The sequence below is a fragment of the Eriocheir sinensis genome, unplaced genomic scaffold, assembly GCF_024679095.1.
Source record: "Eriocheir sinensis breed Jianghai 21 unplaced genomic scaffold, ASM2467909v1 Scaffold63, whole genome shotgun sequence".
NCBI lineage: Eukaryota > Metazoa > Arthropoda > Malacostraca > Decapoda > Varunidae > Eriocheir > Eriocheir sinensis.
Genome location: NW_026111976.1, coordinates 938,547 through 965,120, shown reverse-complemented (window position 1 = coordinate 965,120; position 26,574 = coordinate 938,547). Strand labels below are relative to the sequence as shown.

The 26,574-nt window shown below is 42.8% G+C and overlaps 1 long non-coding RNA gene across 1 annotated transcript; it reads right to left on the bottom strand.

Moving 5' to 3' along the window:
• Window positions 1–416: 416 nt before the first annotated feature.
• On the bottom strand, window positions 417–24,837 carry LOC126993544 (uncharacterized). The gene is made up of 3 exons (XR_007747896.1): window positions 24,736–24,837; window positions 17,766–17,923; window positions 417–1,267 (listed from the first exon to the last, which is right to left on the bottom strand). It is a non-coding gene; the product is annotated as an uncharacterized LOC126993544 (long non-coding RNA).
• Between the last annotated feature and the right edge of the window lie 1,737 nt (window positions 24,838–26,574).

Here is a 26,574-nt window from a genome sequence, read left to right as displayed (position 1 = left end):
AATCGCTCTCTGCACACAGCCATGCCGCCTCCTTCTTGATCTTGAGCTTGATCTGGATATCACAGACGATTACTCACAAGAAACAGCTGATGGGGCTTGGTCTGGGGCTTTTTCTTCTCTTTCTTTGTTCATATACTTCACTTTGCCCCGACAGGTTCCTCCCTTCTCCTTTGGTGTTTACCTGCAACACTAAACTATCAATCAATCAATATAATATAACCTTTCTTTTCCTTTTTTTCCTCTCCTTAATTTCTTTCTTTTCCTTCTTTCTTTTCTTTATTTATTTCCGTTTCTTTCCTCATCTTCCTTCATTTTTTTACTCCAATTTTCATTCATGTTTATGTTAAGAGATCAGTGGTGTGTTAAAGTAATTTCAAGCTACAAGGGAAATAAAAGATCAAGTATGTGGTCAAGATTTCTCATTACACAACTGCGTGAAAACTACATTTGGAGTCCTGAATATATCACCAAAGATGTCGCCTTTAATGGCATATCCTACTGAAACATTGTTTGACGCCATACTCCATATTCCTAGACGTATGAAGGCATATGTTCCTCCATTCTCCTTTGCTGTGTACTTTTGCAATAATAAACCATCAATCAATTAATCTCAGTGCGCCTGTTTGAAAAACCTCTCGTGGTAGTAACAGGGGTTTTCATGGAGTTGTTTTGCGGTGCGAGTGATAGTTTGACACGACTTCTACAACTTTGACGGGAAAATCACCCGTGCAAACCCTCTTAGTCTTCTCTGTGGTCTTGGAAAATAGTCGCAATGGAGCTTGAGACGTTTAAGAATATGGAACTAACACGTCACGTCAGTACCAGACTACAAGCTGTGAGAATGAAGAAGAAATGTGCGGGGAGGCGTACTACCTCAATTCTCTGTACGGGTATGTGATGTCCACTCTTGAACAGGTCAGGTCAGGTCAAGTCAGGTCAGGTTAAGTCAGGTTAAGCTAGGCTAGGTTAAGTTGGAATTATTATGAATAATTTGTAGTGGGAATCACAATGAGAGTATTTTTCAGAATACTCGGTTGTTATTTTCGAAGCTACAGCCGAGCGTCTTCACTCAGGGAAGACCAGGGACCACATACACGTAGGAAGATTTTATATATGCGTGCGAAAGCCTGTTCTTGTGTCTTGTTTTCGGCAGCTGAGGACAAACTTCACTCTGGCGGGCAATATCTGGGTCGTTTATAAGATCTGCGGCGCTTGACCGGTCGTATCATCATCTCGGCTGCAAACACTCCACAAGAAATCAACATACCTGAAACAGAACGTGTAACATGGCGAGGCTGTCTGCATATCACACACACACACACACACACACACACACACCGCTCCGGAGCTGCAAGGCTTCACGGCCAAACAGGCAGCGGTTCGACCCCCTTTCAGGTCGGATTCTTTCCGTGACCAAGAGTGGTTACTGTCCCCATTTGAGCAAGGGGGATGGAGTGTGTGGTGTGTGAGGTCCTGGCAATACCCAATGATCGACAATAATGAGCACTTGCTCACGTCGTGAGGGTACCTGCTGGCGAAAGCGAGTCCAACTCGTGATTAGACCGTGGTGAATTACACACACACACACACACACACACACACACACACACACACACACACACACACACACACACACACACACACACGCACACACACACACACTTGGTAGGGGTAACCTTCTGTGATACAAAAAGGGCCGGTAATATAAGACACTTTTCGCTTCTCACATTAACTATTTCTAAATGTCAAAAAAGGGATCAATCGGGTTCTAATGAGTGTTTCTTTAAGCTTATACTGCTGAGGAAGGGTCAAATTACCACCAGGCTCATAAAACTACTCCTGGAAATGCTCTCAACTCATACGAAAGCCTTGTCAAATATGTGAACTTGGACGACGAAATGTTTTAAAATACGACCCAAAGCACAATGGGTCAGACATACATGAGTCTTCTGGAAGAGAAGGGGTATAAGGGACAAAGCCATGAGTAGTAGTAGTAGTAGTCGGTTGGGAGTTTTGCCTTTGTAACGGCACTCCCTGGTGTGTCTCTACTGTCTGGGTCTATTTATTTTCCTCTTTCTTTCATTCTTTTTTCCCTTATTGTCCAAAACTTATGTACTGTTGCTTTTGTTTCTTCCGTGTGTTCATTTTCAAATAATTTTTTTCCAATGGTGCCGTCCTCTTCTTCCACGTAAGGCTGCTGCAGCCTCACACACTTTTTTCTTTCCTCTGCATAGGCCGGGCACCAGAGCAGGAAGTGTCGCAGGTCTTCGTTTTCAGCTTCGCACATGTCGCACTTGGTTTCCTCTTGCCGGTGTCTATTTCTGTCTTTTAGTTGCATGTTGTTTGTCCTGCATCTGAATAGCACTTCTGAGGCTTGGTTGTTGGTGTATACCTCCTCTTGTCCTCCCAACTCTTGCCTCCATTTTCTATATATCTTGAGGCTTGCTTTCTCATCCATTTGCCTCTTCCACTCTCTTGTATCCACCTCTCTCATTCTGTGCTTTATACTCTCCTTTGTCTCATTCCTCACACTCACACTCAGTCCCTCTGTTGCTCTCAGTTCATTCAACAAATCTTTCACCCACCTACTTTGTCTCTTCTCTATCATCTCCTCTCCCACCCTTCTCACCAAATCGTTTCCTTCCACTCGGACATACCTGAGGTACTTCCACTGTCCCTCCCTTATCCTGTTTTTAACACTGGAGCTTCCTATTTCCCCCCGGAGTGCTGCTTCCTGTTCATACATTGGTGCCCTCAAAATCTTCCTGTACACCCCATTCTTTATCCTCTGCAACTTTCTTATGTCTGTCTTTGTGATTTTTCTTTTATTTACCCCGTACAGGATGGATGGCAGTGCAACATTTTTCCAATACGTCTTTCCTATTAACATTCTTGAACAGCTCTTTTCAATTATATTGTATGTCATATTTGCTAGCCTTCTCGCTTTCCTGAACATTTCTTCCTTTTGCATTTGAAAACAGTTTCTTTTGTCATTAACTATTATTCCTAAATATTTATTTCTATCCCCAACACTAATGCCCCCTATACTTTCTGGTTTGTTTTCCATATTAAAAATGATAATGTTGCTTTTCTGCTTATTTACTTCTAGTCCATATTCTTTAGCTATAGTCTCCATCTTCTCTATCACCTGTACTGCTGTTTGCCAAAAGCATGCCATCATCTGCAAAGAAGAGTGAGGTAATCCTGAACGCCTCATCTTTATACCCACATTCTAGCTCCTCTAGCTCCTGAATTATTTTAAATGTAATCATCTTAAACAGTGTAGTTGAGGCAGTACATCCCTGTCTGATCCCACTGGTCACTTCTATTTCTATCTCCTCCTCTTCTTTATCTATCTATCTTAGTTCTATCTCCTACAACCACTCCTGCTATGAAGTTAATTATATCTGGGTTTACCTTGCTATCCTTTAAAACTTCCGTTAACTTATCTCTTCTTACACTGTCATAGGCCTTTGCAAAATCTATCGAGACTACTATCAATGGTTTTCTCATCTTATATGCTCCTTCTACACAATATCGTAGAATGAATAGGTTGTTTTCTATCCTGCTTCCCTCTGTAAATCCTGCCTGTGTATCCTTACCTATACCATACATCCTAATGTTGTCCTCCAAGCTAGTTCTAATCACAGCCATCATTAGCTTATACCCTACATTCGTCAGAGCTATTGGCCTTAGTTCTTTAACCTTTGGTTTACACTTCTTTGGTAACATGACTGTCCTAGAAACCCTCCATCCCTCTGGTATCCTCCCTGTCTCTAATACTGCCCCTAGGTCTTCAATAACACCTTCCGTAATGCTTTACTTTTGGCAAATTCTTTGTACAATTCTGGCTTTATTTTGTCTGTTCCAACTGCTTTTTTATTCTTCATTCTATTGATACATTTAATTACTCTATCTTCCCTTATGCTTTCTTCTTCCAGATATATGAATCCCCCTTCACCCTTCTTGTCATTTCCATGTGTTCTCTCACTTCTAGTCCACATTTTTCAGTGTGCTGCCACCCCACTGCCCTCAGCTCATTAATATCCTCCAACCTTACAGCCTGCTTTTCCTCTATGTCCTTTTTTATCTGTTCATACTCCCTTACATACTCCTCTCTCTTCTCTGTCTTCTAAACTTCCTTTATATCATTTCCATGTTTTTTGTACACTCCACTCCAAAAACCTTTTACTTCCTCCCCCACCTTTCCTCTCTCCAGCTCCACTCCGTCCTCCCCATATATCCTTTAAGTGTCTTTATCCTTAACCTTTTCCCCTTTAAGTATTCTTATATACTCCCACATCTTTTTCCCTCCATCTTTCTTATCCTTAATTTCCTTTGTTATCTTCTCCTCTTGTTTATACATTTCCTTCCTTATCTTTAATTGTGCCTTTGTTCATTGTTCTACATATAATTTTTCCACCTTCTTCGACCTCTCCTTTGCATTTTGCATTTCTCCTATTCCTGTTTAACCTCTTCCTTTCTTTTATTTCTTTCCTTATTTCCTCGTTTATCCATGCTGGTTCCTCGCCGTCCCCTAGCTTTTTCTCTCTTCTTCTATATACACTTTTTAGCACTGCATCTGCTGTTTCTCTCTTTTTTTCTCCAGTTCTCCTATACTGTCCACCTTATTCCTCGTCACACTTTCTTCTAGCTTTTTCCTAAAGTTTTCTAGCAATGATTTATCTGTTTTATAGTACTCCCTCTCAATCCATTCATTTTTCTTGAACTCCCTCTTTTCTTCTTTTACCCTTAATTCCACCTCTATCAGGTTATGGTCTGAAATATCATATTCTTCCTTTTTTCATCTATCTTCATTTTATGGAACCTGTTATACACCTTGTCTGTCACCAATACATAATCTATTACACTCTGCTGGCCATCTCGGCTCCATGTCACTTCTCCCTCACACCTCTCGGCATCATTTAACATAATCAATCCATATTTTTCCATCCACTGTAAAATCACTTCCCCATTCCTGTTTACTTTTTGTGTTCCCTTGAACCACACATGTCCATTAAAGTCACTCATTATCATCAGAGGCTCTGAGTTTTCCTCTATTATTTTTTTCTATCTCTTGTGTTATTTCCTTGCTTCTCTCTACATCACCAACACTAAAGTAGACTAGTACTAACCTAACCTCCCATTTTCCTATTTTTCCTATCGTGTGTAATACATCCTTACATTTTTTTTCTATTTTACATAATGTTGTTCCTTTTCCTTTTCTGTAAATAATCATTAGTCCTCCTCCCCTTCTGTCCTTTTCCTCTCTCATACTGTCTAAGACTTCAAAATTATCACCAAAATTAACCTCCCTACATTTTTTCTGGGTTTCCGTTGAACAAACTATACTATTACCCTTAACTAATTCCTCCACTTCCTTCCCCTTAGTTTTAGTTAAGCCCTGCAATTCAATACTTTCACTGCTGCAAATACTTCCCCCTCCCCTTTTCTTTCCCCTCTATCCTCATCTCATTCCCTACCTTGATGTTCTGCCACCCTCACAGCCCTGCCTTTCTTTATTATCCGTTTACCTCCCTCCCTCCTTTTCTCATGTAGTTCTTCCCTTAGCACTGCATCTTCCTCTCTCTCTTTCTTTGTTTTATCTACACCAATCCTGATGTTTTTAATCTCTTCATCTCGTACATAACTCAGCTCTTTACCTCTCTTAATCACTCCCCACTTTGCATACACGTCACTCAGACATGCAACTAGTGGCCGCTCTCTCCCTCTCCCTCTCACTCCCAGCCTGTACACCTTTTCTATCTGAGCTCCTTCCACCCCAAGCTTGTCCCTGAACACATACTCACACAGCTCTTTGTCCTCCATCTCCCTTTCTCTTGCATCATCTTGACTGCTTTCCCTTACATTAAACATGATCAGATTCTTTTTTCTCTTCTCTCTTTCCTCCCTCTCTTCCAGGTTCTCAAACACTCAAGATGTCATTTTTTTTCAAGTTTGCACTGGGAAAGGCAAGCTTACATCACAGGAAGAACAAGAAACAAGTTGCAGGGGAAAAGCGGCCTTGTATTTGTTGTGCCGAGGGTCACTTTTCCCCTGCAACTTATATCTTGTTCTTCTTGGGACGTGTAGCTTGCCTTGCCTGTAGTCCGATACAAATATAAAGTCCATTTGGGAGGGTTTCGAACCTCTTCATAGCACTGCCGCATCACCCTCAATACATCACTCTAAATGCCAGCTACGTACTATTTGATTTTATGTTTCAAATACTCTGTATACATTAAGTAAGATTAGCCAGTGCTTAGCCATGTGATCCCCAGGGCTGACCCTTCCCAACCGAACTTCATCGCTGAGTCTGACTATAGTGCAAACTGGAAAAAAATGGCTTTGTCCCCTCCTCCTTACTGGTCCTCCCACATACTTGAGCCGGCCAAAATACTTACCAGCAGCGTAGAGCGACAGGACGCCGTAAAAGTCCGCCAGTTCGAGTGGGCGCTTCACAGCGTTAGCCAGCGACGAACTCACGGGCTTGGTGCACTCGGAGGCATTGCTCACGCCGTTAGAAAACAGTTTACCCAGAATGCCTGACTCTCGCAGGCCGACGATGCTGTGGCCAGGAAAATGTAATGTGAAGCTATCCCAAGGTGGGGCTTGTAAGACACACGTGCGGAAGAGGCTACGCTGCATCCCTGCTTGGTGGTGGGCACGAGCAAGGCCGTTTTTTGTTAAAAGACCCGCGACTGGGCTCGCGAGCTTGCAGTGATGTCATCAGCTGAGTCGGGCAGCCACAGTGTAGTGAGGGTTAGTGCTCCGCTCCGCCGGGCATCCATCCATATCACTTTTCTTTAGGCCCCCGTCACACAGGCGAGCGACGTTTGTGCGACCTTTCAGCGGCAAAAAATGGCCAGGACTCAGTGAGATCGCCGAAATTCAGAAAAACATGTTTCTGTGTGACTGTTCCGGCGACCTTTGGGCGCTCTCTCGGCGACCTGAAATAGAACTTTCGGCCAATTTCTTGGCGATCAACGGCGATCCCTGGGCGACCTATGCACCCTCTCAGTAACCCTGCTGCGCACTCTGTGCGATCAACGGTTACTAACGGCGACCGCTGAGGCACCATTCAACGATGCGACCCCCGAGCAGTCTTTGGGCGCTGCTTGGGCGACAATGGCGACTGCTGAGGGACCCTTCGGCGGCCAGGAGCATGCTATATATATGAGGTGCTACTGCTTCTCTTCCATCAATCTGATCTATCTCCTGAAGAAGAAACATCTCCAAAAGGTCAAGATTCCACGATGAACAAGCTAAGTCTGCTGCATGCTGCCCTCCCACAAGGTCACCAAGCGCTGATCCTAAACCAGATGGCCATTGCTGTGATTAGGAGGATGAAGAGGCGCCAAAGAGGGAAACAAAGAACCTGGTGGGTCCGCCCATGGCTGACACAACAGAGAAGGGTACAGTTCGGGGACTTCAGTCAACTAATGCAAGAATTAAGGTTGGAAGATGAAGGTTCATTCTACAACTACCTCCGGATGGAGCCGGCGATGTTCGACGAGTTGTTGCAAAGGGTAGGCCCAAGGATCACGAAGCGAGAAACCAGTTGGAGACAAAGTTTGGAACCTGGTCTGAAGTTGGCTGTGAGCCTCAGGTTCCTTGCTACTGGGGACAAGTACCCTACCCTCCAGTAGCAGTATCGAGTGGCGCGTAACACAATCAGCAAGTTTGTGCCGGAAGTGTGCCGAGCGATCCGAAAAGAGTACAAGAATGAGGTTATGACCTGCCCAAGAACCTCTCAAGAGTGTCAAGCTGTTGCAGAGGACTTCAAGAAAAGGTGGAATGTCCCGCGTGCATGTGGTGCCATAGATGGAAAGCATGTTGCAATGCGATGTCCTCCCAACACAGGAACCCTATATCACAACTACAAGGGCTTCTTCTCCGTGGTACTCCTCGCCTTGGTAGATGCTAACTACAAGTTCCTCTGGGCTGATGTTGGTGGCCTGGGTTCGATGTCTGACTGTCAAATCTTCAATTAATCAGAACTGAAGCAGTGCCTCGATGAAGGTTCCATCTATTTCCCAGATCCTGAACCACTACCAAATGATGACACTGACACACCATACTTCTTCCTTGGTGATGACGCATTTGGCCTGAGGACCTACATGATGAAGCAGTACTCTGTCAAGGGACTCAACAAGGAACAACGGATCTTCAACTATCGTATCTCTCGTGTACGACGTGTGGTGGAGAATGCGTTCGGCATTCTAGCTCAGCGACTTCAGCTGCTCCTCACTACGATGCAGTTGTTGCCTGCAGTGGTCCAGGATGTGCTGGAGGCGTGCATCTGTCTTCACAACTTAATGCGCGACAGATATCCAGCTCTACAGGATGCCGCACTGGATCAAGAGGATGAGAATCATAACCTCATCCCTGGAGAATGGCGACAAGAAGCAAACATGCATGAGGTGGAACAAGTAGTTGGACCCAATCGCGACACAAGAGCAGGGAAGCGGCAGCGAGAGTATTTCAGGTTATATTTCAGTAGTTCAGCTGGCTCAGTTCCTTGGCCGGACAGAATGATTTGAACTTAAATATTGTGTGTGTGGTTTTGCCCTTCATGACTAGTTGTGATTATTTGTACATTAAGGAATAATGATTGAAAGTAGATACATTAACTCAGGACTTGTACTTATATGTTTTCTGAAATATTTGTTGTCGTCGTTTGAAGTTGTGATTATATTTCTTATTGAATATATATTGTCATTATGATAGTTTATGTATATGTTATCCTAAACAAAATAGAAAACAAATAAAACAATTTTATTAATAACTAATTCAATGTGGCTGATACTTCCAAAAATTGAATGTTGTTTCAGTGAGTATGAAAGAGACTTTGAGGTGAATTTCTATCCTGAAAAAAATATGATAATTAAATAGATCACACGATGAAAGTCAAGGTGCATGAAGATTCACCTAGGAAACGGTGATGCGATTTTACCTATCTTCAGCGTAGACAGGCAGAATGAAACACTCCAGCTTGTGTCCTCCTATTTGTAGTTTCCGCCGGTGCCCCGTCAGGGCGCTCGATAATCCCTCAAGGGTCGCTCAAGCATCGCCGCAGTCGCTCAAGCGTCGCACAGGTGGTGCAATGGTTGCTGAATTGTCGCCGCCATGATCTTTCATGCGCGCTATTGATCGCTCAAAGGGCGCCCAATGGTCGCTCAGAGATTGCCCACAATTCCACCAGCGATCATTTGCGACCTCTGAGCGACCATTGGGCAACCTTGGCGCTGGTTGAGAGACCCTTGAGAGACAATCGAGCGCCCTTTCAGCGACCTGCTTCCTCGGCGAGCACGCAGCGACTGTTTTGACCCTGTTCAAAAACTGACGGCGAGCATGGCGACCACGGCAATCTCCGAACGCCCCTTGAACGATCAAGAACCTCTGAGAGACCTTCCGGCGACCAGTGGCGACCTCGCAAATTTTTTGGTCGCTCAAGGGTCGCCATTCCTGTGTGACGGGGGCCTTAATGACCTTTAAGCGCCAACGTTCCCATTTTGGGAACATGGGAATAAATATTCACAAAAAATGTGTATATATTTAATTGCTCTCAATAAACACTAAAATACTTTGACTGATGTCGACTAGGTAATATATATTGTTATATTGTGTAAATTCAAGTAATTTAATATATTTTTTTTTAATATTTCAATATCGCCATTTTCCGTTCCGTGACTGTTTTCTACTGAACTTCACCATTGGTCAAATATCCCGTCCTATGGCTGCAATAATCCCGTTTTTCATCAGACACTATTTTTTCAGATGTAATTTTCAATATGATGAAAATAATTTATGTTTTGTTATTAATAGTAGCATACTTTACATGTTCCCAAAATGCCATGTTGCCATGTTGCCTCATACAAATCTATGTCCTCGCAAAAGGTAACGTGTGAGTGTGGCTATACAGTCTGAGAAATGTTGGCTCCTGCTGTAGCCTGATACAATTGTGCAATATATAAGCTCATTGTCCCTGTCTCTACTTTCACTTGGTGTTCACTCATCCTTAAGTATGGACGTGTCGTCTTTTTACAGGAAAGTTTTACTGCAAAAAAAATGTTGTTTTCATTATGTCATTATTCTCTTATTATAGGTTTTTCTGTTGTTGTTTTTATTATGTCATTATTATCTTATTGTACTTTTTTTTAGTGCGTGCGTACGAGAGAGAGGGCGCGCGCGCGCGCGCGTGTGTGTGTGTGTGTGTGTGTGTGTGTGTGTGTGTGTGTGTGTGAAATTCACCTCTTGGTCTGCTGCGGGTCTCTCTCGAGACAGCCAGCCGTTCCCCTACGAAAGAGCACAGAGCTCATAGTACCGATTTTTGGGTAGGACTGAGACCACTCACACAGAACACACCGCAACAACGAGGTCACAACTCCTTCCCTTACGTCGCGTACCTGCTCACTGCTAGGTGAACAGGGGCTACACGTGAAAGAAGATAACCCCAACTTATCTTCACCCGGCCAGGGAATCGAACTTCGGTCCTTCTGGTTGTCAGGCAGACGCTCTATCCACTGAGCTACCGGGCCGTGTGTGTGTGTGTGTGTGTGTGTGTGTGTGTGTGTGTGTGTGTGTGTGTGTGTGTGTGTGTGTGTGTGCTTACATTTACCCTTCAATTATGGTCACTGATACTAAACTAGATTATACATGACAATGTTATGAGCATCATTAGTTCAGTTTTCTCTATGCTGATCTTTTCTGATATGCTTTTATTTCGTTTATTTTAAGTCCTGGAAGACAATTGACTCGATTCATACATCTTGAAGCGGCGACCGATGCTGTTGAGAAAGCAAAAGTCAGAAAGTGGACGTGGTGCTGCTGCTTGCTGCCGCTGGATGTCAGGGTTTTGATAGTGATGAAGAGAATGACGATGATATTTTAGACAAGGATTGGATTCCAAATGAGTTAGTGGTGAGGTAGAAGTTGACGAGGAGGTAGAAGAGTAAGATGATGCTGAGGAAGATGCTGCTGAGGAGAATGAAAATAAGGAAATTCGGCGATGGAGGAAGATTGAAAGGTTACCTCTACAAACCTCTCTTTTTGGCCACTCCTCTGTACTCTATTCAGGAACAGTAAGTAGCGGTCTTTTTTTTCTTCATTATTTTTTTTTTCACGCCCTTGAACTGTCTCCTATTCTGTAAAAAAAAAAAAAAAAAAACTGCATGCCGCAGAAGGTGGGAGATTATTTTGGCAAGGAGCCTTCTGAAATAGTCAACTTGTTCATTGCACCTGAAATTATCCCTCATATAACTGAACAAACAAATTTGTATGCATTTAACTTTCATGTCACTGAGGAAGAAATTAGTAAATTCCTGGGCCTATTGCTTATAAGTGGATACCACAGTCTACCATTAGGAAATGATTATTGGTCCACAAGTGAAGATTTGGTTGCACCTGTATTTGCAAAAACAATGAGCAGGGGCAGACTCCGTACCATCAAAAGATACCTGCACCTTGCTGATAACTCAAATCTAGCAGCTTCAAAGATGGCCAAGTTCTTGCCCTTACTTGAAATGATAAGAAGTAATTGCCAAAAGTTTGGGATATTTCATGAACTACGAAGCATTGATGAATCTATGATTCCGTATCATGGTCATCACTCTGCTAAGCAGTTCATAAGGAACAAACCAATAAGATTTGGTTATAATATGTGGATGCTATGTCGAGTAGATGGATATCCATACAATTTTCCAATCTATTGTGGCAAAGAGGGTGACTCGAAGACTCGCCAACAGGGGTCACATGTCGTGATATCAATTTTGCAGCCAGTTGAAAATGCTGACCACCATGTAGCCTACTGTTATTTGACAATTTCTTCACAATCCATGCATTGCTGCCGGAACTCGCTGCAAAAGTGTTTCGAGCCAGTGGAACTGTTTCCATCAAAGAAAGAAGTCGAAAAGGAAGAGCGCGGCTATTTCGACTACAAATCAGATGGTACTGGTACACACACACACACACACACACACACACACACAGTGGATAGAGCGTCTGCCTCACAACTAGAAGGACCGGGGTTCGATTCCTCGGCCGGGCGAAGATAAGTTGGGTTTATCTTCTTTCACGTGTAGCCCCTGTTCGCCTAGCAGTGAGTAGGTACGCGACGTCAGGCAAGGAGTTGTGACCTCGTTGTCGCGGTGTGTTATGTGTGAGTGGTCTCAGTCCTACCCAAAGATCGGTACTATGATCATGAGCTCTGTGCTCTTCCGTTGGGGAACGGCTGGCTGTCTCGAGAGAGACCCGCAGCAGACCAAGAGGTGAATTTCACACACACACACACACACACACACACACACACAGAAGGAGGTGAAGGAGGAGGAGGAAAAGGAGGAATGAGGCCATTATATCCTTCTCCTGCTTAGAAGACAAGGGAAAAGGGAGAAGAGAGAGAGCCTCTCTCCAGTTCCAGTTCTGCATCTTAAGAATAGGCAGTATAGTATTAGATCTTAAAATAGTAAGTTTGTTTTTTTACAGCGCAACTCAATAGCAACAAAAATATGTAAAAAAAAGCCCGCGCTAACTGTTGCTCTCATATAGCGATAAGTATAGTGGCCAAAAGTGAGGTCAACTTCAGATGGAGAGGTGTCTTGATACACTCTCCTTGAAAGAGGTCAAATAATAGGCAGGAGGAAATACAGACGAAGGAAGGCTGTTCCAGAGTTTATCAGTGAAGGGTATGAAAGAATGGAGATGCTGGTTAACTCCTAGAGTAGAAAGTCATGTGCAGCGGGGCCGCGGGAGAGGGGGAGGCATGCAGTTAGCAAGTTCAGAAGAGCAGTCAGCATAAAAATGTCGAAAGAAGATAGAAAGAAATGCAACATGGCAGCGGAATTTAAGAGGTAGAAGGGCATCAGGACACCTCTCCTCCCGAAATTGACCTCTCTTTTTGGCCACTCCTTTGATCTTTATTCAGGAGCAGTAAGTAGCGGGCTTTTTTTTTTTTTTTTACGCACTAGAACTGTCTCCTTAGCTGTAAAAAAAAAAAGGGAGGTCAGTAAGTGGAGGAGAGCTGATTAGACGAAGAGCCTTATAGGGCAGTCATACCAGAGCCCGTCCTTACAACGTCCTGCCAAATTTGCAAGGACGTGGTGAGGACCGGCTTTGACGCAGTGGGAACCGATAAGCACGCAGTGGTGACCCATGTGGACTGCAAGGACGGCATGGACGTGGACCAGTTTTGATTCTGCTCAAAATTTATGTAGCGAGAGCGTAGAAGATTTAGGACGGGATGGTGACCGTTTGCTGACGTAGTGCGGACCGGCTTGACGTATTAGTGACACAGCGAGGACTTGGCTGACTGGGTGGTGACTCGGCGGGGACGTGGTTTGGACTTCGACTTTTTTTTACTTCTGGCTCAGGCCCTGGCTATGGCTGGCAACGCTGACACCATTATCTGATTCACTGACAATGAGTGGAACATTTGACTCCTCGATTTCCTGGGAAGCTTGAGAGCCTTCATCTGGTTCTTCAGTCCTGAGGCTTCTGAAGCTTGTGTGAATTTTTTTTTTTTTTTTTTTTTTTTTTTTTTTTTTTACGTCTTGGCCCATTGCGCCGGTAGGCTTCTTTCCGGTGGATCCTGATGATCGGTCCAAGGGTTTTTCCCGGTGGGTCCTGATGGTCGGCCCAGCCCGTTCTGGCGCAGGCGAGTGTTTATAGTGGCGCCATCTTGCATTGACTCATGCTGCCCTTCCGGATCTCATCTTTAATCCTAGAATCTAGAGTCCGGGTTGATAGGTGGTCTTCTGGACAGCATGTGGGTAGTTTTAAGCCACTCGGCGGCGGCTGAAAAATCCCAGCTTGGTGGCACCGTCGGGGATTGAACTCGCGTCCTCCTGAACGCGGGGCCGTCTTGCTATCCGTTCAGCCACCGCCTACACATTGGCTACGTCTGCTGTCTTTGCTACATACTCTTCCCCGGTACTTGGATTTGAGCGGCATGACGTGACGTGAGGATGACGAGAACTAGAAGCTAGGGCAGCTGGAAAACGACTGATGATGGAAAGAGCGGCGCGCCGTATTTATAGGACCAACAGCACGGGGGGGGGGGGGGGCGCAACATACTGACATGACGCGAGCATACTGTGCACTGATTGGACGGTGTGGGAGCGTGGTGAGTACCGACAGAGCGTGGTGCGCACCTGATCACCCGCGTGAAATGCAAGTTGTAGGAACCGGTTGGACCCAGTGATAACGTAGTAACGACCGGATAAGTGCTCAGCAAAGGCTTGGTAGCAGCGTAGTAGTGTATCAATTACGCTTTTCCAACCCGTCTTCACTGCGTCCTGAAAAAAATTATCAGAGTGGCGAGCACTTGCTGCGCGTAGTAAGGACCACCTCTGGTGTGATTGCACCCTTAGACTCCACTCTGTCTAAAAGAGCTGTGTGAGTGGAGCCCCCCACACGTGAGATGCGTACTCCATACGAGGGCGGTCAAGGCCCCTGTATATGGATAGCAACTGTGCGGGGGAGAAGAACTGGCAAAGATGATACAGAACGCCCAACCTCGAGGAAGCTGATTTTGTGAGAGAAGAGATGCGAAATTTCCAGTTAAGATTTTGAGCTAGGGAAACACCGAGGATGTTTAGTGTAGAAGGTGACAGCTGAGTGTTGTCATAGGATTGGGGATATTTGTTTGGAAAATTATGTCGAGTTGCAAGGTAGAGAAATTGAGTTATTGAAGCATTGAATACATCAAGTTCCTTCTGCCAAATCGGAAATAATAGCAAGGTCAAAGATTAAGCGTTCTGCAGCCTCCGGTCTATAGTTTTTTAATTCCTGTTATGAGGGTCTTCTGTTGAAAGAATTGAATAATGAATTGTAGAAATAAGATCATTGATGAATAACAGAAAGAGAATGGGAGACAGGACAGAGACTGCGGGACACCAATGTTGATAGGTTTAGGGGAAGAACAGTGACCGTCTACCACAGCAGAGATAGAACGCCCGGAAAGGAAACTGGAGATAAAGGAACAGAGAGAAGGATAGAATATGTAGGAGGGTAGTTTAGAAAACAAAGAGTTGTGCCAGACTCTATAGAAATATTTCGATATATCTAGCGCAACTGAGAAGAGGATGACCAAGAGGCAGTTAAGAAAGCAAGATCACCAGTAGAACACCTCTTGCGGAACCCATATTGGCGATCAGATACGTCAGAAGTGGATAGATGCTTATGAAACTTTCGATTATGGATTGATTCAAAAGTTTTAGAAAGACAGGAAAGTACAGCTATAGGGAGGTATTATGAGGGATTGGAACGGTCACCTTTCTTAGGCAAAGGCTGAATGAAGGCGTACTTCCAGCAGGAAGGAAAGGTATAGATGTTGACAGGCAGAGACGAAAAAGTTTGACCAGGCAGGGTGTCACACGGAAGCGCAGTTTTTAAAGACAATATGAGGCACTCCATCAGGCCCATAATGTATTTAGTAAAAGTGTGACAATGAAGTCTTAGCCAGATGGTGGAAAATTCTGAGGAGTCAAGGTCGTGGGCACGAGAGCAAGTGATGTTGTGTACGTAGACGCAACATCCAGCTTTGGATTGAAATTTAGGATAAAGATAGTAAGAGGGAACAGAGTAGAGGTTGATGTCAGTAGTCCCTGAGACCTGAGTTTTGGTGAGGAAGAAAGAGTGAGGTTTAGTGGAGGAGAGATGGTGTTCCACAGATGGGAAATTAGAATAAAGAACGCGAATGTTGTAGAAGTTAATAAAGAGAACGTTCGGAGATCTATCAGTACACCTCTCAGGTCGAGAAAAGAAATGGAAGTCCTCTCTGGTGTAATTTGTGGGCCTCCCTTGGGTGGGGACTCTGAGGCATGTTATATACTAGCCATTTTAAATTTTGATAAATTTTGAGAAAATGATGTGTATAGAGTGTATGTAGTGTGATATGGAAAGAGAGAGGATCTATCTTTAGAGAACATGCTGAACTACTCTCAGGTGTTGATGAGACAAAAGGGAAACGGAAAGTGAGGACACGGGAAGGGTCTTTGGAGAGTTTGTAGCACCCTCCTTGTTTCTTGTATATACCTCACCAGGAGTGGTTCACGCCCGTTTCGGTAGGTAACCTCCTACCTACGCGCATCATATAAATGATAAACGCTAAACATTATAATAGGAATGAGGGACAAGGCCTATATTGTTATCGTCTTGGGGATTTTTTTAAAGTCTTATAGAAGAATTCAATACAATGGAAAGTGAGTAACAAAGATGTGTTTTTTATTTATATTTTAAACGTTTTACCTATGGCGCCGATAGGTTTTCTTGCTGAGGCCTGGTGCTTGACCCTAGCCTGTTATGGCAGAAGCAAGTGTTTATAGCGGCACCATCTTGCCCAGTTCCTCTTTGTTGCCCAGGTTGATAGATGGTCTTCAGCATACCTTTTGGGTATGCCTAAGCTACTCTGCGTAGACTTAAAAATTGCCAGCGTGTATGCAGCGGCAGGCGGGACGCGAACCTGCGTCCTGGGCGTCGTGCCCGCACGCTGGCTACTCAGCCAGTCACCGAGGCGCAGTGGTTAGCGTCCTGACTAAGAATCTGCGGGCCTGGGTTCAAATCCCGTTCATGGAAGTCGGCCCACCCACCTTAGGAAATCTGGGGAAGGTAAACTGTGGTAAACCCACCTTAGGAAATCTGGCGAAGGTAAACTGTGGTAACCTGAATGTTACGCTGGAGCTGTGTCGGGTTAAAGGATTCTCTCACAACACAGACTCAAAGGGCCAAAGTGACGGAGATGAGCACTGATGCCACACGCAGCTTTAGGGAATGCTCCCGACTTTACTGCGGAACAAAGTTATGTTTGTGAAGTATTTAAAACTATTGAACGCTGACAATCAAAGTTGTTTGTCAATCGAATTTATTACAAAAGACTATTGATATTGTTTCTGTAGTATCTGGTAAAACAAACACATAAAAAGAACAGCACGCATGCAAACGACATCATGCACAACAATAAAGCTGTTAGAGTCATCAATTGTCAAAATTAATCATGCTAGTAACCTAAAAAGACAACGTAATGCAACGGCACTTAATTTAATTTGTTATTGTCACCGGCAAGTCACAAAATAGCTTTCTTTATAGTTTCTGTGTTTACGTCCAGATGTCTTTCCGTACGATCAGCAGAGATAGTTATGTTAAGCAGTTCAAAACACATTTTCACTGTGAATCTAGTTACGTAAACCTATTCATCAAAGACATTGCCAACACTTTTGTTAGGGATGTGCATTTTTTTGTATGTCTAGTTGCCCTGGGGAAGTGGTGTCAATTAAGGAACATCCACTGCTAAAAGCTGATTTTTATTGTTTTCGCCTTGTGGCCGCGGACTGCCGAGTCACACTCTAGAAAACACTCTAATGGGGATCAACGATGAGGTTCGGGGGCAGCAGGTACCAAATAAAACAGCGCCACTAAAAAAAAAAAAAAAAAAAAAAAAAAAAAAAAATTACGTGCGCATTATTGGCCGCGACCGACCAGCAGGCCCAATCAAGAAAGCCCCCGGTGTTATAAACGGAACGTAAAAAATAACCCTGTTGACAGCGATATTCCATTATTCACCCGACAACATAAAGATGACGATGAGACGGAATAAGTAAAGGAACATGAGTTCTACAAGTAACGCTCATCATAAACATCACAGGTGAGCGCATTATATGTGCTTGTACTAAAAACATAGGTGATTAATTACGATGAGTGAATCATATTTTGATTCACTTGGCTTGAAGGAAATCTTCGGCAAAAAATATGAATTTGCCGTTACTAACCAGAAGCGTAGAGCGAAAACACTCCCAGTAAGTCCCTCAGCTCCGGCAGCCTCCTTGGGGTGCCGAGTCTGGCGTCGAGCCGGGCACACTCAGATGAGTTAGACACTGCATCCTTGATAATCTTGTCGACTATCCCAGCCTCCGTAAGCGCAATGATTCTGTAATGTAAAGAAATGGGTATCCTCATTCATCGTCGAGGGTAAAAAAAAAAAAAAAAAAAAATAGACGTGTAGGCAAATATAAAACAATGAAATGTAAAAATCATGCCATGCAATGTTGCACCTATGGAACTTGTATACATAAAATATGACTTTAAATGTGGGTGCATCGATGAGTCGTACTGAGTATTTGGTAGGAAAACGTGACCATTAGGTGGAACTTGCTTAGTTTTGTGGTATATATATATATATATATATATATATATATATATATATATATATATATATATATATATATATATATATATATATATATATATATATATATATATATATATATATATATATATATATATATATATATATATATATATATATATATATATATATATATATATATATATATATATATATATATATACTTCTTCATCCAGACTTCCGTGGAGTAGTGTTTAGCATATCTAATCACGAATCCGCGGGCCTGGGTTAAAATACCTGCCCTGGTAGTTGGCGCGCAGCCTACCCTGCCGTTCATGCACTCTTTTCAGCCACGCAAAATTGTTTTTGCCGACAAATATTTGGAAGTTCTCCACGTTAAGAGCTCTGAAAAATTGTTTCATGAAGCCTAGTTTGATATGAAAAGGAAGAAAGATGATTATTTTTCGCATGCTCAGTGGTTGGTTTATGACATTCATTTCTCAAACAGTCAGGTTTGTTCTGAGTGGCCAAACTTTCTGATCCTAAAGTTTTTTTTCCTTAGCTCGGGTATGCCATAAAGACAGGACGCATGGATATTTCGTAATTTTTTCGTTGTTGGTATTGTTGACCGAATAAAAAAAAGTTGATGATTTTCTGATCTACACATTCCTACTGAAGAAAAATATTATTTGCAGTAGATACAAATAAATCAAGAATCCCATAAAATTTTTACTGTGATATCCCAGAATTCAGTCCAATGCGGACGCACCCATAGAACAAAAACTTGACGTGATACGCAAAGACGGATGCCATTTTTTTCAAGTCCGCGATTCCAAAGTACCCTTTAAACACCTCACTAAGTCATCAGAAGAAAAAAAATTGTTGCTCAGTGTAACTGATAACTGGGAAAACCTGAAGGAGCAGGTCATAACATAATGCCGTAAGTCATGTGTCCTGGGTTAATAGGTTCTCACCCTTAACTGACTCAAGGGCTGATGAGGCTGTTAAGGGCACCTAGGCCACGCGTAACTTTACCTTATGCCCCACCGTTTCTTATATACTACCATTCAGTTTACCCGATACTAATCATATGATTGAATATTGTTTGTTCCTGTAGTGTAATGAAACGAGTACATGTTATTATGTTTATTTATTTATTTATTTATTTATTTATTTATTTTTTATTGACTTATTTTACATGTTACGATATTGGTGACTAATTTTTCGTGAAGAAGACTAATGAGTAAAAACATTAACTCGACACATTATTGAGCAAATTGACGTCAAGTATGAGTAAGAATACTGAGTTATGATTGAAGATTCAAGACAACTTCGTATGGTAGTGTGCCTCGTTTTATTTAGCAAATACACTATGTAACACTATTTTTGTCTTTGACAAGCAAGTGTTATTCTCCAACTATTTTCATTGCAAAACAATGGAAAATATCCTTTATTCCTGTCAAACTTTGCTTTTGTGGCTTTTAAAATTATTTTTTGCCCAAAAATAGCAAAATTTCAACATTTTCACCATTTTTGGACAGAAAAAAATACATATTCACATGACAAAAATTTATTTTAAAACTTCTCAAACTAATTTTTAGGATTAAAGATGATCAGTTTTTCTTGATTTGCGTGAATACAACAAATCACTTTCACATATGAGCCCCCAAATGTAGTCTCCCATCATGTTTTCATTGAAGGATCCCTGATATCTCTGTTCAAAGTTCATTATATATGGGTGCAAGCGCTCCCCTTGTTCCTCTGAATATGCTTCCATATTCTCCTTGAAGTAGTCGAGGTGAGCATCTACGATATGGACCTTCAAGGACATTCTGCAGCCCATCTCACCATAGGTTTTCACTAAAGCTTCAACCAGTTCCATATAGTTATCAGCCTTGTTGTTGCCAAGAAAGCCCTGTACTACAGCAATGAAACGCTCCCAAGCTTTTTTCTCCTTTTCTGTGAGATTCTGTAGAAATTCTGAGCACTCCATAATTTTCCTTACTTGTGGTCCAATGAAGATATCAGCTTTCACCTTTGCCTCTGAAAGCTTAGGAAAGAAGTCTTGAAAATATTTGAAGGCAGCAGACTCCTTGTCAAGAGCTGTAACAAACTGTTTCATGAGACCCAGTTTGATGTGTAGTGGAGGAAATAAAACATTTTGAGGATTCACCAATGGCTCATGTTTGATATTGTGTGCTCCCACTGCAGTGTCAGTCCTTGGAGGCCAATGCCTTCTCTGGTAATGTGCTGCTCTGTCTCTACTGTCCCAAAGGCAAAGAAAACAGGATTCTTGGTAAAACCTCCTTGCAGTCCCTTGAAGAAAGACACCATCTTAAAGTCTCCAATAACTTCCCAGCCATATTTGTTGTAGTTCAAAGTTTCCACTAGAAGCTTTACACTGCTGTTGTCCTCCTCAAGTTGCACACCGTGAGCAAGAGGCGGAGATGGATACTTGTTTCCATTGTGCAGAAGTACAGCTTTCAGGCTTTTGGAGGAGCTGTCAATGAAGAGTCTCCATTCATCTGCATTCCAAGCAATTCCAATAGCATCAAACAAGCCTGATATATCATTGCAGTAGCATAGCCTGTCCTCCTTTGCAAAGAAGCTGGAGAAATGTTCTGACGTTTTCTTTGGCTGGTCACTTGCACACTGTCATCAAGTAAATCCCATTCCTTCAGCCTTAAAATCAAAAGCTCACCATTTGACTTTATCAAAGCAAGATCTCTGATGAGGTCATTGAGGTCTCTTTGGTTTGGGTAGTAAGGATTCCTCCCAACTACAACTGTATCTGTGATGTCACAGTCTTCCTCTCTGTTCAGCTCATCTTCTGACTTGCTGCTTTCGTCTGATAGTTGACTTCTTGCTGGAAGAACTGGTACAGGAAGACTAGCACTGTGTTTACATAGAATATAATGTTTTAAAACGTTCTAGAAACTTCTGGTAGAACATTCTGGAAGATTTGGGAAGATTTCTGAAATGTAAGCAAATTCTTCTAAATAAGAGAAATTTCTTGCTAGATCTGGTCAGTTCAAGAATGCTCTTATTAAAATCTAAAATCTTTACAACACTTTACATTCTTTCTTTTGTTGTTTTAACTTATTTGCAACATTTCAAAAGCAATTAGATAAGCAATTGAGATTTTGCAAAGGTCTTTACCTAACATGAAAGCCAAAAGTAACCCATACTATTGTTGTGCTGGAAGCTTCCCCCGGAGTCTTCCATAGGCCCATAGACCCAGAAGGAAGACTCCGGAGGAAGCTTCCAGCACAACACTATAATGAAATAGGGCAAAAATATAAATTCATTGTTCTAACCACAAAAGCAAAGTTTTGGGATCAAAATAACATTTTTTCTACTTTGTTTAGATGGAAATAACTGGAAAATTATGGTTTGGGGCCAAGGACAAAACAAAAGTGAAATTTTGTTACATAGTGTTATTTGTACTGTAATGAGAGAGCAGAAAAGTTACCTTGCATTATGTGGAGTACATTATTACGCTGACAGTACAATGCTTGTTGTTGTACATGATTAACAAAAATGCAAGATAATAACATGTTACTATGTAACGCTAGAATTCTGAAAAAAATCAGTATCACGAAAATATTAAATATTCATTCAATACATTAATCAGTGGTTGATTTAGGAAAGAAAAAACATCTGCAATAGAAAAACAAAACAAACAACAACCGGGAAAAAAAGGTAGCAGCAGACTGTAGCAGTTTGAACAATATGGAAGGGACAAAATGGGGAGGTGGTGGCTAAGTGCTCATCGTGTGGGCGCGGTGTTCTAGAGACTCAGAGTAAGCGAAGACAACCCTTTTGCTGCCCTGATGACCATCTATCAACACGGAATCTAGAGAGGATCAATTGGGGAGGTGGTGGCTGAGTGGATAGCGTGACGGCGCCGCGTTCAGGACGACGCGAGTTCAATCCCCGCCCGGTGCCACCAAGCTGGGGGTTTTCAGCCGCCGCCGAGTGGCTTAAAAACTACCCACATACTGTCCAGAAGACCACCTATCAACCCGAACTCTAGATTCTAGGATTAAAGATGAGCTCCGGGAGGGCAGCATGAGCCAATGCAAGACGGCGCCACTATAAGCCCTAGCCTGCGCCACAACGGGCTGGGCCATACCATCAGGCCCCTCCAAAAACAAGCCTACCGGCGCCACAGGCAAAAATGTAAAAAAAAAGGGAGGGTATCAACAGTCCAGCAACAATGGTATTGCTATAAAGCACACCAACATACCCCATAAAGAAAGCCTACTGCAGCAATTGGCTGACTTTAAAGAAATGGTAGGATGTGTACCATATGTTATCCGAAAAGAAAACCTAAACAGAAAAAGAGGGCCCACAATGAAATCAGGAACTTTGGGTGAAACTATCAAAGGAAAAAAATGAGGAGAAAAAAAGAAAAAAAATGAATGAAATTTTTGGGAGTAAATAAGGGATGATATTTTTTTTCTCATTCCCAAGTATTACAACTGAAAATTAGGGTAGATAATGTTCTCTTCACGACTGAATATGTGAGAGTACCATTATTTTACTCAGATATTTCGTTAATACAAAGTGGCGTATTCATATATAAATATACTATCAGTGTCACCTGAGAACAACGGTAGTGTCAGCAACTCCAACCCGCGCGATGGCGATACATCGCGAAGGCAGATAGTTCACGGCGCAGCGGGAAGGGACTGTTTGTGGAGGCAGTGACAGGGAAAGCGCTGACAATGAAGATAAAGTAAAAGCGGCTTAAATGGCCTCTCACTCATGCAGTCTCACTTTTGTTGCCGGTGTTACAGGTGATTCTCACCCAGGCAGCGACAGTGGTCCGCGTGCTGAACCAAACTCAGCTGGAGAGCGTTCTTCAGCAAGGCTATATTGGTTGTCTCTTAGATATTAAATTAGACGATCAGGCCGTCGTTATGCGTGACGAGATATGGTGTAGCGACGACTTAGTTCAGATATTTGGATAGCTAGTGCCTGGGCATTGCATGGGAGCTGACGTTAACACTCCAGCATCAACAGTTTCGTCGCGTACCATCTCATTAAGTTAGTGTTACACATTCTCGAATGAATCTCGATCTTGACTCCCGCCGCCCCCCGACGTCAGGCAATACGCCGACTGTTTTGGTAATTCCAATACAATCGGCGCCCCCCCCCCCCCCCCACACACACTCCGACATCTGTCACCACGATCGTTGGATATCCATCTCAACAACATCTCGTCGTTTTGACGAAGTCTGTTTACGATGGTCGTGAGTCAAGATTGTGCAAGTGTGACACTAGTCTTATTCCTCTCGCTGTCGCTCTGCCTGGAGTGAATAATTGAGAAATATTCAGTTCACTGGACCTTCAAAGCCACACCACTGAGCACCATCTTCATGTTATTTTTTTTCGTGATACAATTTTGATACCGTTTCTGGCAGCATGAATGTGTTAGCTGACTCGAACTAGTCCGTATTACCGTTCAGTCCGGGTTGGTGGTATTGGAAGCGTCACATGAATACTTTTGAAGAAATCGAAATATTTGAAAAAAATAAATATCATGTGTTCTAGAGTCCAGAGTACTTCAGCTATCATGTCACGAAGTGTTATAAGGAAATACGTTTAAAGGAAAGAGTTTTGGCCAATTTTCTCCACCCTCTCCCCTTCCATGTGACTCGCGTCGGCAGGGAACGCGTTGGTGCATACAAGATCAACAGAATATACCAGGCCTTCTGAACCTCGTACCCGAATTCTCCTCTTCTGCGCAGTGACGTCACTGCAGCCCCTCAGTTTTCTTCAGTTGAAATCACCCCACCAGTCTTCACCTGACCACAGGTGTAGATGATCGTGTGCTCCATTTTCTTTAATTTTGATGGGTGACTTTAGCATTTAGAATTAAGGAACTGAAGCAGTCACACATTTAATGGGCAGGAGTAAGGAAAAACTGGGTAGAACTGGTTAAAGAAAGAACACATTTACTCTTAGATCTCTGGATGGCAATATATAAGATACTTCGGGAAATACAGAACAGCCACAAAGTGACAACTAACACTTAGAACACAGTAGTAACAAACAAGATAAAAAATCAACAACAAAAAGGAGAGCCTTTACAGAGGCAATATCCGCAGTCTACAGTCTACAGTCTAGTCTACAGTCAGTATCTCGAATCTTAATCGATTGATTACCGACTTTTGTGATGCCAGATCACACCCAAAGGAAAGGGGATGAACACGACCCATGACTGATACCTGGTATATACTTATTCACGTTTGGGGTGACAGTGGTACAAGTGTAAGGAGACTGCCCATTCGTCTTCCTTCCTTTCGTGTATCGAGCAAAGGATGTCTATATACCGTTTGTAGCTAGGGCCCACCGGTGCTTGGCTTGATCTTCTTAAGAGAGTTTTGCTAGAGATGGAGTTCATGGATGATCATCAGGAGAGCAAGTGGGTTGTTTTCAGACACAGGGTGATGGTTGAAATTCGAATTGGTGAGCTTGAATTTATTGCCTGCGTGTTTGGCTCACAATGCCCTCATACTGACCTAGTCACCACTACCCTTTGTTGTGAGATGGGAGTGCATACCTGTGTGTGTTTGTGTGTGTGTGTGTGTGACCGTCATACTTACAATGGATCAAACATCTTTTTTAGGGGAGAACCTTTAGGTAATGGAAAACTGAAGCTTCTTGGCCCCAGGATACCTTCGGACGTCATGTAGGCCCTGCAAGTCCCGATCTGAAACATCCCGACACTGAATTAGGTGTGTGACTACTGTATTGATGTTGTAACGATATTCCAGTATGTACCCTTATCATTGGTTTCAGCATGAAGCATGACATTAGCTATACCTTTGTATTTTATCTGGCTCTAAACAATATAAATTATATTTATAGCAGATGTGTAATAATGGTAAGGCAGGCAGTTATACACCTAATAGATCGTAAGACAATCAGGTAAAGTATGTACAGGATGCTAGGGAGTCATCCAAGCCTATAGCAGACGTTCCCATGTATTCACTTTCCGTTTCTCGTTATTCTCAATGAAAACCTGAGTAGTGAAGAAAGTTCTTTGATAAATTCCTTTAATATCCACAACAAACTACATAATATATACGTGACACACATTTCCTCGAAACTATTAAAGTGCGTGCTGTGGACGGGATTATGTCGGACCCACCCATTTGGCAACGACAAGAAAAGGTGTCTTGATACATGTTTAGTCTTTCTCTTCATTAACATCTGGACTAACGGCGGTCTTTGCTATTGCAAAAAAAGTGTATCTTTACTATATTTATTTTGGCTGCATTTCCGTGCAGCTACGCTGCCTAGTTTAACTCTTCCGTGTCTGTCTTTTAACATCAATTGTTTCTTACTATTGAAAGTAAGCAGTTTGGGAGGCGCTGGCCGAGTGGTTAGCATACGGGCGTGGTGATCCCGAGGACTTAGCGTGCATTAGGTTCGAAGCCCACCGAAACATGTTGATTTTTCAAGTCATCGCCGAGTGGCGGAAGATTACCCACATGCTGCCTGGATCTTCAATCAACCTTAACTTAGTGACTTCGGACAAGAGGAGCACCGGGCAGCGTGGGACAAACAAGAGCAATACATCACGGCAGCCACTATGAATAAAATTAATAAAATAAATAAAATTCGATGAAACTTGCTGGCTCGCAAGATATCTTGAAAGCCTTTGACTGAGGTTGGCACAAATATTTACCTCCTAAACTACACTCCTATCGTTTCAGTCTCCCATTTATTACTTTTTTTTTTGTCGGGCCGATCTTTCTCTACCGTTCTACTCAATTGGTGTTCCACAGGACCGTCCTGCCCCAAGGGGAGGCGGTGGCTGAACGGATAGCGAGACGGTCCCGCGTTCAGGAGGACGCGAGTTCAATCCCCGACCGGTGCCACCAAATTGGGATTTTTCACCGCCGCCGAGTGCCTTAAAACTACCCACATGCTGTCCAGAAGACTACCTATCAACCCGGACTCTAGATTCTAGGATTAACGATGAGCTCCGGGAGGGCAGCATGAGCCAATGCAAGTTGGCGCCACTATAAACACTCGCCTGCGCCAGAACGGGCTGGGCCGACCATCAGGACCCATCGGGAAGAAGCCTTGGACCGACCATCAGGATCCACTGGGAACAAGCCTACCAGCGCAATAGGCCAAGACGTTAAAAAAAAGTTGTCTTTTTAATCTTCATTAATGACCCGAATTTTATAACAGGAGCTAATAGGGGATAGGTGTTTGGAAGATTGTGTCGAGTTGATATGTTATAGTAATTGTAGTATATCAGTGTATTATTATTATTATTATTATTATTATTATTATTATTATTATTATTATTATTATTATTATTATTATTATTATTATTACTTAATATCACCACGAATTAGGCATGCAATATCAATGGAAAAAACCCACGACAGATAGATCACGCCACCTTGTAGGAATGTCAGCTGTCA